The 17,190-nt window shown below is 36.5% G+C and overlaps 1 pseudogene; it reads left to right on the top strand.

The window, feature by feature from the left end:
* Positions 1-9,322: 9,322 nt before the first annotated feature.
* LOC143405747 (MAP/microtubule affinity-regulating kinase 3 pseudogene) lies at positions 9,323-11,775 on the top strand (annotated as a pseudogene).
* The last annotated feature ends 5,415 nt before the right edge of the window (positions 11,776-17,190 follow it).

Genomic DNA, 17,190 nt, shown 5'->3' with positions numbered 1-17,190 from the left:
TCCTCTCTTGGTGCAGATATTGTTACTTCCTTCTGTCCACTTAGAGATGAGAGGTAATGATACACAAGACTATTTGCCACAGTTAGCAGTTAGGCTCAAGAATGACTTTTTCTTCCCCTCGCCTTTTTTATTTTTTTGTGCCAGGGATTGAACCCAGGGTGCTTTCCCACTGGGCTACATCCCCAGTCATTTGGCTCTTTTTATTTTATTTTGAAACAGACTTTTTCTAAGTTGTTTAGGGTATTGCTGACTTAATGAGGCTGTCCTCAAAATCGAGATACTCTTGCCTCAGCCTCCTGAGTCTCTGGGATTACAGGCACCACCATACCCAGCTAGGAATGACTTTTTAAGTGTTTGGTTATCTTCTTACCTGTAGAAGAGTTGTGGAAAGATATAGCAAATATAAAGAGAGAAATGTGGTTTACTAGTGGTACCCATCATGGAACCAGAATGGGGCAGTGACGGCACAGAGCTAGTATAGTTATCACTTTTAATTCAGATCAGTAACAGTAGCTATGTGGGTGAGGAAAAAAATAAAAATACCATGTATGCTGTAATCATAAGCATGAAGACATAAAAATGAAAGAAGTGGACAAGAGGTATGGAATGAAGTGTCGGGGTATAATTTCCCAAAACCCAAATGGAATTCTCACAAATCTCCGCAGTGCTAGACTGTTGGAAATGAAAACACAACAAAACTCCAAAGCCAACTCTCTGGATACAACTGCTAAATACATTTAAAAAATCTAATTGACTTTGAATTATTCATGTGTTTCTGTTAATGACAGTGTTCCTCATTTCAAAATTCTTAGGATGTGAGTTCTTAGGAAAAATATGCTATAAAAATACTTTATTACTTTGCCATTCATTCACCAGAGCCTTGAAATTGGTCAGTAGATTGGTTTAAAATCTGGAGCTCTGGTATTTCTCCTCAGTTTTGCCATTGTAACAATTGAGGCTCAGGGTTCTAGTGATAAATACAGTGAATGTACAAGCTAACTGAAAATAATTGTCATTGCTTCAGAGATTAGATGATACAGTGATATTTTTCTGCTAGCATTACAATTGAGATGATTTTTATGGAGGAAGATAAAGTAAGAGTAAAGAATTACTGACAAGTACTTATGAGAGGGACTTTTGTGTTTGTAAACAAAATGTGACTTTATCAAAGCAAATGCAAAGTGATTATTTTACCTTCTGTTGCAATTTTTAATGCAATTCTGACATATTCTAGGGTTGTGGAGTTGGTTTAATAGACTGAGGAAAGTATGGCATTTGTCAGACCAAGGGCAATTAAAGAAGTCAGGCCAGACAATAAAAATATATACTTTGTACAGTGATGCAGAGGGGTTTTTAAATAGAGTTCCCGTTTGCTCCAAACTCCAGGAAACATGCTCAACTCTCAGTGTTTCCCCAAAGAAATAAAAGCTTTCTTTTTATGTTGTCTCTGTGAGAAGATTACCTTTAAGACAATGAGCGAATCAAGGAAACCCTATAAACAACTGGTTAGAAATACAAGCTGAAGCTAAGACACATGTTGAAATTAGAGGACACCAATTACCATGGCTTTATTTCTGGTTTTCTCATTACCTGTCGTACACGTGTTTCCTGTTGTGCTTTAGTAAAAATTATATCTTTTATCAGGTCACATTTCCTACAAATACAACCAAGATCAAATTTAGCAGCTTGCAAATTAACTTTTAAATGTGCTTGTGCATGTTTTAATAGGTAAGGAATAGGTATTTGATAACTGTGCTGGGTAATGAACTCACTTCACATCATATTAAACATGATAAATGAACAAGGGATGAAAAAAAGTAATAGAAAAAAGAGAAGAGAAAGGATGGGAAAGAAAGAGAGGGAGGAAGGGAGGAAAGAAGGAAGAAGGAAAAGGCAGTAAATTTAAGAATTGTCAGAGATGTTGCTAAAAATGAGCTGGGATTGTGGCACAGGGGCAGAGTGATGGCCTTACATACGTGGGGCACTGGGTTCAATCCTCAGCACCACATACAAATAAATAAATAAAAAATAAATAAGTAAAAGTATTGTGTCCATCTACAACTAAAAAATTATTTTAAAAAGTTAATAAAGGAAACAATGCAAATATCCAATTATAAGAGATTGCATCATGTAGGGAACAAGTTTGTAGCGCCAGCATTCAGAAAGCCTTCAAAGCAATTTTGATGCATGCTAAAGTTTGAGAGACATTGATGTAATGAAATGTTACACAGAGTGTTTTTTAAGAAAACTTAACATGGAAAAACACAATACAATACTAAATGAATTAAGGAATAAAATTCTTGATATTTAATATAATCCTATGTTAACTTTGTATAATGTGATTTCAATTTTATAAATAAACCTGTGCATATATTTATAACAATAACATCATTCTTACATATGTATACATACATACACACATAAATACATGCTAGCAGGAAAAAATACTAGGAAAAATATACAGCGGGAGTCATTTTGAATTATTTATTTGTACATTTATGTTCTTTTTCAAATTCTCTTCTATGATGGCATATTAGCTTTTCATCACTGTGACCAAAATACCTGAAAAGAAAATTTAGAGGAGGAAAAGTTTAATTTGGGTTGTTGTTTCAGTCCATGGTTAACGGATTCCTTTGGTCTGGGGCCAAGATAAAACAGAACAACATGGCAGAAGAACTTGTCCAAGGAAAACTTCTCAGCTCATGACAGCCAGGAAACAGAGGTAGAGGAAGAGGCCAGGGACAAACAGATTCCAAGGGTACATGGCTTACCTCTTCTAGCCAAGCCCCACTTGCGTATAGTTACTATCCACCAGTTCATTCAATTGTCAATCAGTTAACCTAGTAAATAGATTAATCCACTAATGATATTAGAGCCCAAAATTTTGACTAATAGTCTTACCTCTGAACTCTGCTCATCAATGATCATAATTTCAATAGAAGAACTTTTCTGAGGACATTCCAGATGCAAACCACAGCAGATGACATTTTCCTTATATTCAATAAAACATCTTGGGCACAAACATTTTCCTGTATATGAAATGCTTAGGAAGTTTCAATACCCCAAGTTTCCTATGGCCCTGAATGTTTATTCACCTGTAAACACTGATTTATGGCAGGGAGGACCCTTCTTCAATATCAGATGATGTTTCATCATTCAAGAAAACAGTAAGATGTGGTACTTGGGTTGAGGTAGCCACAGGCAGGATGTGGCTACCAGAAAGTACTATAAGCCTTTGAGTAGAAGGAGCCACATCCTCCTCCCACCAGTTCTTTTTTTAGCTGATGGCAACTCCTAGGATTCTGACATTAACCAAAGTTCACATATTCTTTGTATTGCTCTCATACCTAATTTCTCACAAGCAATTCTTAGAATAAGCGTAGTAATAGTACAGAGCACAGGGTGTGCAATTTAAGGAAATATTAGGCATAAGGGATTTCAAATGAACAAGTTCATTTAGCCAAACTGGTCAAACAAGGGGAGCCATGAAAAAGCAGTGATCAATCAGCAGTGTCCTTTATTATTTCAAAACCATTAAAATTTGTTCTCTGGTTGACTTTTCTTTTTTTGCAACTATCTGGGCACAATGAAAGTTCAACGTGTTCTAATAGTACTTGGACAATGTAGTAAACATAATATTGTTTACAATCATCCTGAAAAGCCCTCTGGCATTGGTAGCATTTTATATGTCATAGAAAATAAATATTGTGGCAGGTGTGACTTATCTACATCACTGGGACAAGATAACTTCCTTTTTGCCTTTTGTTCACAGTAGATAGATAATAAGATCAGAGTATAGCCTCACCTGCTCCAAATTGACAACTGCCCTCAATTATGGTTTTTAGAGCCTAATAAGAGGCATAATTCACTTCCATACTATGATTTCCATCAGCCACCAGAGATCATGTTGGAAAGATCTGAGGATAGAAATACAGTTCCATTCCCAAAGCAAATTCAGAAATTGCAATGATTTGGAGGAATAGTGGTAGGTTACAGAACAGTGGCAAGTTAAAAAGTCCAGAATTCTCAAAGAAAATGAGAATATGCAGTGATCTCAAAAACTAAATCTACTTTTCCAGTTACTCATAAACAAAAAATCTTAGTTTTTTGATATCTGTTATCCCAAATGTATAGATACAGGAGTAGGAACACAGATGGATTTTGGAAAGCTAGATGCTGCCATCTGACTGTTATGGCCATGCCCTCAGGTTTATTACCAGGGCTGTTTTTATGATTTCCTACAAATGTCCTTTGTATCGCTGAGATATACTTATAAATATTTTACTATGTTTGGAAATACTCAGAAGGGTTTCAAAAGAAGCCTACAGGAAAATATGGAAATTAATTGGGATATGTAAATGTTTCAGATAAGGTGATCTTAGAGAAAATAGAACAGAGTTAAATAAAGCAAAAATCAGGATTGGAAACTCAGTCAAAAAACCCAGAATCTTAAAGTGCCTGTGTTTTGTCAACAGTGGCTTGGCAGTTAGAATAGGAAGGACAGAGGAAGTTAAACCCATGCTGGTTTCCAGAAGTCAGATACCAAAAAAAAAGAACCTCTAGGACCAGATGGTTTTATGGCTTTAGTAAACAATACATTTGCATAATGCTTCCTCAATAATCCTGTCAGGAAGAGTGTTGAGCTAGGAAACAATGTAGGATTGTGCTGTTTTTGAATGACCAGGTCTCTAAATGGCCAACTGGTAATGAAGGAGAAACTGAAATGCTGGGAAGGAGACAGTATATAAAGGACAGCTCTAAGACCATCTTGACAAACAGGTAATCATAAATGCCAATATGTTTTCGAATACTAGGTCTCCCCTGGTGGCCTCATGGTAAACTGATTATCAAAGGGTAATGAGGGCTTCTCTTGTTCCAGGCACCACCTCCACGGGGTTTCCTTGTTTGTTCTGATTTGTAGAGCCTTTGACTTTTGTTTCTCCGGCTTGGGTGACTGCCATTTGGTTTCTCTTCAAGAAGAATCAACAAACCACTTGCTGTAGAATTCTAGTATACACAGGCATGACTGCTCCCTATTGATTTCAGGATGTGGGATTGTAACACGAGTTTTGAACATAATCCTCAGTTTCAGCCAGTGGCTGGGAACCCTCATCTAATTCATTCATTGAATGGATATCATTGGCAACAATCATTTTTCCTACGTGTGTTTTTTGCCACATGCAAGCACAAATTTCTACTTTGTGATACCTGAGTCATTAAATACCTGTCACTAATATCTCCTTTTTCTATCCCCCAAACATGGCAACAATTCTCTCCCCCAAACCCCACATTGAATGCCAAAGTAAAGATCTTAAAGCAAATTCCAAAGCTTACCATGATTATTATAGAGGCAACATATCTACATAGAGCCCGAGGTTGAAGGCTCTATGTAGAGAATGCTGGGGACTATGGTGAAGGGGCAAGCCTGGGCTAAAAATCCTCAGCAGTTCCTCCAGACAATGGTGTCAGGTAACAAAGCAACACAAGAAATTCCCCATCTCCTGAATTTCCAAGAAAAGTCAAATTAACTTTTTAAATATCTCCATTTTGTGAAAATACTGATAATTTTTCAAATTCTGCAACTAAGTTTACCTTTTAATAATACTGCAGGGGACAAACAAAATACTTCCGTCAGCAGTATTTATCTCACAGAGCATCAGGCTGTGATCAACCACCTTAGTTTCTATGACAGTGCTGCCAATAGAAATACAACATGGGTCACATATGTAACTTAAAATTTTCCAGGATACATGTGAACAAGTGAAATGAAACATGAAATTAGTTTTATAACAAATATTATTTAATCCAGCTATTCAAAATATTAGTATTTCAATGTGTAATCATTATAAAAATGATTCACTAGATATATTTTACATTTTTGTTTTAAGTCTGATGTGCAGTATATACTTTACATATACGTTAAATTTCAATTTTTATTAGCTAACTTTCAAAGTCTTAGTAATCCATACATGGCTAGTGGCTCTATATTGAACAGCACAGTTCCTGGTTTTAGAGTGCTTTCTGTAATACACACAAACAGTGATCAAGTCTTTGATTGCTTAGGGCATTTTGACCATCAGTTATAGGGATCTCCTCTGTCCTGCCCCATTGGTTCTTGCTATTGTTGCAACATTCAGCTTCAACTGCCCAAGTGTATGCAGAAGGTGGACAGGAGGAACACATTCATGGGATATGCTTTCCCTAGGAATACTATAAGGAATTTTGGATATTTCTTAAAATTGGTGAAACGTAACCTTAGACATTTCTTGGGAAGTCATTTAGTGAATATGATCTTCCATAACATTGTGAAAAATGATGATTCATCCTCTGCTTGTATATTTCTAGCTGTCAGAGCCTACTACCTCATGAATTAACTTTTATTATACTGGATTATTCTAATTTATAGAAACTTTTGTGTCAGATGAAAGAAGGTTTTACATGATTCTAAGGGTCAGACAAAACTCAAGTGGAGAAAATAATGAGGAAACATTAATTCAAAAATGAAGCAAATCCATCCCAACAAAACAGGAAAAGGAGTAACTTTCCAATCCTGAACTGTTCAAAGACTGAATAGGATTCCCTTGAGTTCCTTATATCTGAAAGTATCTCAGCAATGATTGTACAAATAATGGTGAGCTTTCTGTGGCATAGGAAATGTATAATTATAATTTTTCTGCTTTGAACTTTATCATAGATTTAATAGAAATACCATATTTCAAAGCATAATCAATGTCACCACATTAGTGTATATTCACAACTATTCTGTGCATCCTAATCTTGCACAAAAGATAGGTTAGTTATTACTAATGATTTATTAGAAATAATGGCACAAGTTTTTAAAAAATAATAGGCACATCCCTCTTTTCTGCAAAAAAAGTTTGGTACAGAATCTGCAATTACCTAGTGAAATATGGTTCATATGTTTCTAATACACATACAGACACATATAGTTCCAAAATAAACAAACATATTTTATGTATTATTTTTTAAGTTAAAAATGCTATCATGCTATTTTAATTTGCATTTTCCTATTACCGGAGAAAATAAGCATGTGTATATGGTTGTAGCAAAAAAGATTTTCTCTTTTGTGAATTGCTTGTTTCATGTTTTTTTTCCCATTTAAAATTTTTCTACTTTGATTTTTATATATTTGGGATACATGAAAATAAATAAGGGTAGTGGCACCGTGTGGAGGCTGTGGAGCTGAACTCTGTAGCACAATGGGCTGGGTTGAATGAATCCTGGGACCTGCCAGGGCACAGTCAGGGCAGGCCTGGAATCTAGACCAAGGCCGTGAAATGGGCAATTCTTAGCTACTGCTCACTGGCTGCCCAGGACCTCTCATGGTGCAGAGTTGAAGTACAGTAAGATGTTCACAAGGACCACCTTGCCAACCATGAATGAAAGAGATCATCAAGCTGTTTGGGCCTTTAAAAATAAAGTTGATCTCAGAAGTAGTCATGTTTTAGGGCTGGGGATGTGTCTCAAGCGGTAGTGCGCTCGCCTGGCATGCGTGTGGCCCGGGTTCGATCCTCAGCACCACATACAAAACAAAGATGTTGTGTCCGCCAAATACTAAAAAATAAATATTAAAATTCTCTCTCCCTCTCTCTCACGCTCTCACTCTCTCTTTAAAAAAAAAAAAAAAAGAAGAAGTAGTCATGTTTTATATTGGTTCAGAGAATTCAGGGAAGATAGTATGGATTTTAGTTTGAGGATTATTTTCATCTTTATATAAATCAGTTATACATGATAGTGGAGTGTATTTTGACATGTCATGCATACAAGGAGTGTGGCTTCCCGTTCTTGTGGTTGTGCATGATTGGGAGTTTCACCAGTTGTGTGTATATATATGAACATGGGAAAGTTATGTCAGGTTCATTCTACTGTCTTTCCCATTCCTATCTCCCCATTCCTTCCTGTCAAGTCCCATGAAATCTCCCCTACCGAGTCAGCATTCACATATCAGAGAGAACATTAGCATGATAGTATCAGTTCCATCCATTTACTAGCAAATGCCATCATTCCATTCTTCTTTGTAGATGAGTAATATTCCATGTACCACATTTTTCTTTATCTATTCATCTGTTGATGGGCACTTAGTTTTGTTGTATAGCTTAACTATTGTGAATTGAGCTGCTATGAACATTGATGTGTCCATTTCACTGTAGTATCTTGGCTTTAAGTCCTTTGGGTAAATGTCAAGGAGTGGAATAACTGGGTCAAATGATGGTTCCATTCTAGGTTTTCTGAGGAGTCTCCATACTGCTTTCTAGAGTGGTTGCACCAGTTAGCAGTCCCACCAGCAATGTATGAATGTACCTTCTTTCCTGCATCTTCACCAGCATTTACTGTTGCATATATTCTTGATAATTGCCATTCTGACTTGAGTAAAATGGAATCTCAATGTAGCTTTAATTTGCATTTCTCTAATTGCTAGAGATGAACATTTCTATATATATACATATGTATATATATATATATATATATATATATATATATATATACACACATATATATATATGTTGATCTATTGTATTTCTTTTGTGAAGTGTCTGTTTAGTTCCTTTGTGCATTTGTTGATTGGGTTGTTTGTTCTTTTAGTATTGAGTTTTTGGGTTCTTTGTAAATCTTGGAGATTAATGCTCTAAGATTAGTGAAGGTTGTGGAGATTTTTTCTCATTTTGTAGGCTTTCTCTTTGTGTTCTTGATTGTTTCCTCTGCTGTAAGGAAGCTTTTTAGTTTGATACCAACCCATTTGTTGATTCTTGATTTTACTTCTTGGCACTTTGGAGTCTTGTTGAGAAATTTGTTTTCTAGGAGGACATAATGGAGATTGGGGCCTGATTTTTTTTTCCTAGTAGGGGAAGGCTCTCTGGTCCTAGGTCCTTGATCCACTTACGAGTGTAAAAAACCATTCTTTAGGCAGTCAATACCATTATGACTGCACTGACTGCATAGCAGATTTTAGAATATACATCTTGGGAATGAATAGACCTAGAAGCACTCCTCATTTGCCTTCTACTCTTAGACTTACCCAGAAGGATAATTTTAAACTAGGCAAGCATCTTTTGTTGTGGAAGGCATTTGAGGCTATTTTTTTATAACCCTGTATCTCCAATTCTTTCCTTGTCTCCCCTTCCCTTACCTAACCTTTACTTATCCTAAGCCTGCCAGTGTTACCCATGGCATTTATTAGCTTTGCTCATTGAATAGACTTAGGAGTTTATTTTTTCTTCTGTTAAGTCATAAAACGTCATTGAAGATACTTAATGATGAAGAACCTTGCACATACCACGCACACCTCATATGAGATGGGCAACAAGAAGTCACCTCCAGAACTGGGTACTCTGGACTGCAGTGTGGAAACTTCACAGCTTCCTGTGCAGATGAGCAGCCACACATCGGAAACAACTGTTGAAAACTATCGGCAAGGGGAACTTTGCAAAACTGAAATTGGCATGATACATCCTTACAGGCAGAGAGGTTGCAATGAAAATAATTCACAAAACTCAGTTCAATCCAACAAGTCTATAAAAGCTCTTCAAAGAAGTAAGAATAATGAAGATCTTAAATCATCCAAACATAGTGAAGTTGTTTGAAGTCATTGAAACTAAAAAAAACACTCTACTTAATCATGGAGTATGCAAGTGGAGGTGAAGTATTGACTATTTGGTTGCACATGGAAGAATGAAGAATGAAGGAACAAGAACTAAGTCTAGACATATGGTGTCTGCAGTACAGGACTGCCACCAAAAGCAGATAATTCACAGGGACCTCAAGGCTGAAAATCTGTTGTTAGATGCGGATTAGAACGTTAAAATAGCAGATTTTGGTTTTAGCAATGAGTTTACTCTTGGCAGTAAACTACACACCTTTTGTGGTGGTCCTCCATATGCAGTCCCAGAGATGTCCCAGGGCCAGAAGTCCGATGGGCCGGAAGTCGAAGTGCAGAGTCTCGGAGTTATCCTGATCCTGTACACCCAGGTCAGCAGGTCGCTTCCCTTTGAAGGGCAAAATCTGAAGGAACTTAGAGAGTGTTACGAGGGAAATACAGAATCCCTTTCTACATGTCCACAGGCTGTGAAAACCTTCTCAAACGCGTCGTGGCGCTCAACCCAATTACCCAAGGCACTCTAGAGCAAATCATGAAGGACAGGTGGATCAACGCAGACGTGAGGAGGATGAAATTAAACCCTTTGTTGAACCAGAGCTAGACATCTCAGACCAGAAGAGAATAGATATCATGGTAGGAATGGGATATTCATAAGAAGAAATTCAAGACTCTCTCAGTAAAAAGAAATATGATGAAATCACAGCTACCTACTTGCTGGGGAGAAAATTTTCAGAAGGTGCGGCCAAGCAGCGACCTCAGCCACAGCACCGGCCAGTCTTCTCGCCACCAAGTGTTTCAAGCCAGGAGCCCCGACGGTGCAGTGACCATGCTGGACCAGCTCTTCCTTTAGTTGTGGCATATCCGAAGAGGAGTCCGAGCAGCACTGCAGATAGTGACCTCAAAGAAGATGGAATGCCCTCCTGGAAATCAGGTGGCAGTGCGGCGGGAGGAAAGGGAATTGCTCCAGTCGGTCCCAGGCGTGGGAACACAAGTAATCCCAAGAAGGCAGATATTCCCGAACCCAAGAAAAGCCCCGCTGTCCCCAGCAGCAGCACTGCATCTGGAGGGATGACACCGCGGAGTACCACAGCGGACAGACGTCCAGCGATCCAGAATGGCAAGGAGAACAGCACCATTCGGGATCAGACAACTCCAGTGGCTCAACCCACAGTGTTAGCAGCGTCGCCGCCACCCTGGGCGGAATCCATCTCCTAAGGGACACTTTCCACCGCCCCGCGGAACGGCGAACCGCAACATCCAACGGCCCTCCTGCCTCGCGCAGCCTGTCCCAGGAAGCTACGCCACTGTCCCAGACAGTGAATTAACTTCAAAATTCACAAGAAGTAGCGATGTCTCGGTTGAGCAAAAGGACAAGAACAAAAAAGCAAAGCCTCACTCCCCTGCGTTTCACCTAGAGCATGAAAACCATGAGTTCCACGGATCCCAGGGACACGACGCGGGGAAATCCGCAAAGTACTGGACCCAACAGCTGCAACTACGAGGGGAGGGAGGGAGCGCTTCCTGCTCTTCTGCGTTCTTGGCGACCCCCATGCACCTGCACCGAACCTGGTGCAGGGAGAGATGGAGGTGTGTAAGCGGCCAAGACTCTTGGAACTGGTCCGGTTCAAGCAGAAATCGGAGACATCCAGGGCTTTCAAAACTATTGCTTCCAAAGTTGGCCTTTTCTACAAAAGCACTACATTAAAGTCGTGTGACCCTGGAAAAAAAAAAAAAAAAAAGAAAAAAAAGAAAAGAAAAGAAAAGAAAGAAAGAAAGAAAAAAAGACCCATTTTAGACATGGAAATTTCTAACAGTTTAGTGCTCCATAAATGGCTTTCAGTTCAGAGGTAATCTATCTCTCCTAACAGGCTCTGCATTTAATGTAGTGTGAACTACCATGTACTGATTGCTACCCCAGTAATTAAATGTTTTTATAATTAAATTGCTGTTGAGTGGATTTCTTTATCTTTCCTAGGCAGTTTCCTGCTGTATGGTTCAAATTGTTGGAGTACTGTCTTAGAAATGTGAATTGTGTTGTGTGGCAGGGGGAAATATAATTTTGTTAAATAAAAATAGATTACATGTGTTGTACTTGTTTTCCCACTTTGCCTTTTCACTCTTTTTAGGTAGCTTTGAGGAATAAAGTTCTTAATGTTTAAATTATCAAGCTTTCTATTTTATGCATATTGCTTTTGTACTTAGGAAATTTTTCTCTGTCCAAAAGTGTTGAAGATATATCCTATGTTCATATTCTATTTGTTTATTTACTTACATGTTTGATATAATGTCTTTTCTACTTTTGGAATTGACACATGTAGTGAGGATATAGAAATAACAGGAGACATTTGTTGTTTGGGTCTGAGCTCCTATATTAGGCCCCAACAGACCTAATCAAAATGTAGTCACACCTGCTAGGTCATCAAAGTGCAGCTAAAAGGAAACAGGAAAATCCCCCCAAAGACTAGGTTTTTTTTTTGTCTTTTTCCCCAAAATGGAGATTCACTGAAACCAATTGGAAAGGGGCAAACCAGCATCATAAGGAAGTCCTCTTTGCTTGAAAAAGGAAAGTAACCTGAAGGAACAGCATGTCAACCAGTCTCCTTTAGGTATCATTTTGTTTTCTTGTTCCTGCTCAAGCTACCTCACCAAAATCAACTGTTCTCCCCTGCTAATGAAGTTCCTTCTAGTTTTTTTAATAGGATACTGTCTGATCTATAAGTTGCTGAAGCCAACTACATTTTTAAAACTAAATTTATTGAAAAAAAATTAAACAGATACAGTTGCGCTTTCCTAAATGGATAGCAAGTTGTCACTGTGCCAATTACCATTTTTTTCCTCCACCGTCTAGGAAATGTCTCCTCGTACATGTACTCTGAGGTGGCAGTTTTGATCTTTTCGTGTATTTGTTGGTCCTTGCTTCAGTTCTACACTGTATCAATTTTTACGTTTATTGAAATCTAGGCTTCTCCCTCTTGTTTCTTCCTCCTGGGTGTCTTGACTATTCTTCTTCCTTATTCTTTTCATGTACATTTTTGAATCAGATTGTTAAATTCCATAGTGGGGGTAAATATTGGAGAATGGATCTTGGGAGTTGGACAGGGATCATATTGAATATGTAGATCAATCTAAAGAGATTTAACAACATTATTTATAGCAGCAAAATTCACAATAGCTAAATTGTGGGACCAACCTAAACGCCCTTCAATAGATGAATGAATAAAGAAACTGAGGTATATATACACAATGGAATACTACTCGGCATTATAAGAGTATAAAATTATGGAATTTGCAGGTGAATGGATGGAGTTGGAGACTATCATGCTAAGTGAAGTAAGCCAATCCCTAAAAACCAAAGGCTGAATGTTCTGTCTGATAAGTGGATGCTGATCCATAATGGGGGGGAGGGGTAATGTGATAATGGGATGAGTGGAGGAATTTTGGATGGGGCAAAGGTAGGGGTAATGAGGGGTAGGAAATATGGTGGAACGAGATGGACAACATTACCCTAGGTACATGTATGATTGCACGAATGGTGTGACTCTACTTCATGTACAACTAGAGAAGTGAAAAATTCATTCCATTTGTGTACAATGAATTGAAGAGCTTTCTGCTGTTATGTATAACTGATTAGAACTAATTAAAAAACTTTATATAAATTAAGTCTCCCAATCCATGTTCATGATATATCTCCACTTATATAGCACCTTGCAAATATATCTCAGTAAAAAATTCACCATTTAGGTTTTGCACTTCTCTTATGAAATGTTTTCTTAAATATTGCATATATTTAATGATAAATGTTATCTTTTAAACTTTCACTTTCTAATCCCATTTTACTGGTGTAGAAACAGTTGGTATTACATGTAATTTTTTCTTTCAAAAAAGGTAAGGTGTTAGTAAGCTAAATATATATCTGTGGATTTTTTGAGGTTTTAGTTTATATATACAGATTTGCCTTGTGATTGGGTTGCATATTGATAAAACTACTTTAAGTTGAAAATATCCTAAGTTGAAGCTGTAACCTACTATACATCATAATTTATCAACACAGTACACTGTAGAGCATGGGTTGTTCACCCTGGTGATCATGTGGCTGACTAGGAGATGAGGCTATATGTTGCCTGGCATTGCAGGAGAATGTCAGGCTGCATATTGCACCCTTGGGAAAAACATAAAAATTCAAAATTTGAACTACAGTTTTTACTGAATTGGCATCACTTTCACTTCACTGGAAATTTCACACACACACACACACACACACACACACACTTGAAATAGACAATTTTTGCTTTTGTTTCTAATTTTTAAATCCTTTGTTTTAGTACTATTAACACTAGCAGGGTGTTGGTAATTTCATTGCATAAGCACAGTGTTTTTATACAGGAGAGTACTACTTGCATATGATCTAGAAATCACACGAGTAGTCATGCTTTTCTTGTTCCTAATTTCAAAGGAAAACCTTCTGATATTTCATCATTATCTCTGATGATTGCTCTAGGTTGTTGTAAACTCTCTTTATCAGATCAAGTTCTCCCTTTATTCTTAGCTTGCTGACTATTGATGTAAAGAAACAAAGTTGAATTTTATCCTTTGTTACTTAGTGATAAGATCATTTGATTTTTCTCTGGTTTGCATTAGTTGATTTTTAAATATTAACCCTTGACTCATGGGATCTATGTACTTTATTCATGATTCATTTTCTTTTCTATATTTATAGATTCTATTTGTTAACAATTTTTTTCAGAAAGTTTTTCACCTGAATTCATGAGTTGGTCTGTCATTTTCCTTTGACTTTCTGCCATTTCTAAAATTTGAGATTGAAATTATGCTTACATTGAAATATGAAGAATGACTAACAATAGGAGGGTGTTAACTCTTAGTCTGTCTTTTCAGATGAGTTTATGTAAATTTGGACTTCTCTTTTAGAAGCAGTTTATTTTGAAATATTTTCAGGCTTACAAAAAAATTTCCAGAGTAGAATGAAAGAAATCCTGAATATACTTCATTCAGTTTTAGTTTCATTCATTGTTAGTATATTATCATAGTAGCTTTTCCTTTTTTTCCTTGAATCATGAGACTAAATTGCAAATTCCATGCCCTTTACTCCTAAAAATTTAATCATATTTTCCATAAGAAGAAGGGCATTTTTTGATACTAAAGTACAATTAGGAAAATATAAATTTATATAATCCTGTTGTCTAATATATAATTCATAATCAAAGTTAGTTAATTGTCAGAATAATGTTCTTTATCTTCATATTCAACAACTTCTTTGCTCTTGATTTCTTTTTGAACTTCAAACTTTCCATGTGGGAATTTATTTTGTTTAAAATACATCTTTAAGAATTTTCTTTTGAAATTTTTATTTCATCATCTTATTTGAAAGGTACCTTTACTGGGTGTAGAATTCTAGATTGACTGTTACTTCATCCCCTTGAAGGAACTGTTATACTTTGCTGTAGTTTTCCTTAGAAAAGCAATTGTAATGGAACTTCTGGTCAGCATCACATTTTGATATGCATATACATACTGAAATGGTTATAGTCAAGCAAATTAACCCACTTATTCTCCACAACTATCTTTTTCTTTGTGTGTAATAAGAACACCTAAAATCTACTTGTGGGAAATTTTCATATTTCTGGTATTTCTATTCTCTGATAACCACTATTCTATTTATTGTCTCTTTCTATATATTTGACTTTACTTTTTTTGATTCCACATGTAGATGAGGTCATGTAGTATATTTCTTTCCGTGTCTGGCTTATTTCAGTTAGTTTAATGTCCTCCTGGTGCATTCAAGTTTTTGCAATTGGCAACATCTATTTTTAAGGCTAAATAATATTTCATTGTGATTATGTGCCACAATTTAATTACTATTCATCTATCTAATAATTATCGAACTTGAACACCTTTTCCTACACCTGTTGGCCAGTTTTATGTCTCCTTTGGGAATATGTCTGTTCAGATACTTTGCCCATTTAAAAAAAATAAGTTATTTGTTTTAAATTAAGATTTTTATTATTTGTTTTGATTTGCTGTTGAACTGTGTGAGTTCTTTAGTTCCTTAAATTCTTTGGCTATTAACCCCCCATCAAATATATGATTTGCAAATATTTTCTCCCAATCTATAGTGTGCATTTTCATTTTTTTATTGTTCTTTTTCTATGTAGAAGGATTTTAGGTGACTCAGTCCTACTTTTATGATCCTTTCTTTTTTTCTGCCTAATATTTTAATATGTTATCCAAAAACTCATTATGAAGACCAATGTCAATGAGTTGCCTCTTGTGCTTTTTTTTTTTTTTAAAGGAACTTCAGCATTCTTATGCTCTCATGTTGCAGTTTAGCATCTTTTCATTTCAACTTGGAGAACCCCCTTCAGCATGTCTTGTAAAACAGGTTTAATGATGATAAATCTTCTCAATTTTTGTTTGAGAAAATATTTATTTGGGGCTGGGGATGTGGCTCAAGCGGCAGCGCGCTCACCTGGCATGCGTGCGGCCCGGGTTCGATCCTCAGCACCACATACAAACAAAGATGTTGTGTCCGCCGATAACTAAAAAATAAATATAAAAAAAAAGAAAATATTTATTTGTCACTTATTTTTGAAGAAAATGTTTGTGGGTGTAGTATTATTTGTTGGTAGTTTTTTTTTTTTTCAACACATTAACTATATCATCTATTCTCTCTGGGAAGCAAAATATCTGCTGAAAATTTTGCTTATAGTGTTCTGGAAGTCCCCTTTATGTAACAATCACTTGTCTCTTGCTTTATTAAAAATTCCCATTGTATCTTTAACACTTTGATTATAACATGTCTCAGTGTGGGTTTCTGAGTATATCTCATTTAGCATCCTTTGTGCTGTCTGGATCTGAATTTTTATTTCATTCCCTAAGATGAGGAAGTTTTCAACCATTATTTCTCTAATAATCCTCTCTCTCTCTCTCTCTCTCTCTCTCTCTCTCTCTCTCTCTCTCTCTCTCTCTCCTGGAACTCTGATGATGCATATATTGTTTCACTTGATGGCACCCATGAGTCCCTTAAGCTTTCTTCACTATTATTCATTCATTCTCTTTTTTCTTCTTCAGGTTCTGTGCTTTCTAATGTCCTGCCATGGAGCTCCCTGCTCAGTCCACTGGTACACCTTCTATTGAACTTTTCAATTCAGTTTTTTTATTCTTCACCTCTATGATTTATATTTGATATTTTCAATATGTTCTTGCTTTTTGTTGAAATTCAAAGTTTATTTATGCATGGCTTTCCTGGCCTTAGTACGAGTCTTTATGTTTTTTCCTTTGAATACTTGTTTAGTTAAATTATGTATCTATATTTCATTAAGATCAGTTTCTAAAAAAACCTATCTTTTCTGTAGTTGGAATATATTACTCACTCCCCATAAATATTTGGTGGACACGTTTCTCATCTGATAAATGGTTTTGTACTGATCCTTCTACACATCGTAAATACTTGACTCTCTTCATGAAAAACAAACCTACATTTCGTCATGTATTTTTATCTACCTCAAAATCCCGGACAACTAGATGATAGGCAGTAATCCCTGTATCAGGTTCAGTTC

Source organism: Callospermophilus lateralis, chromosome 8 (assembly GCF_048772815.1).
Source record: "Callospermophilus lateralis isolate mCalLat2 chromosome 8, mCalLat2.hap1, whole genome shotgun sequence".
Taxonomy (NCBI): Eukaryota; Metazoa; Chordata; class Mammalia; order Rodentia; family Sciuridae; genus Callospermophilus; species Callospermophilus lateralis.
Note: the sequence above shows the minus strand (reverse complement) of the source record. Positions and strands in the feature narration are given on the sequence as shown.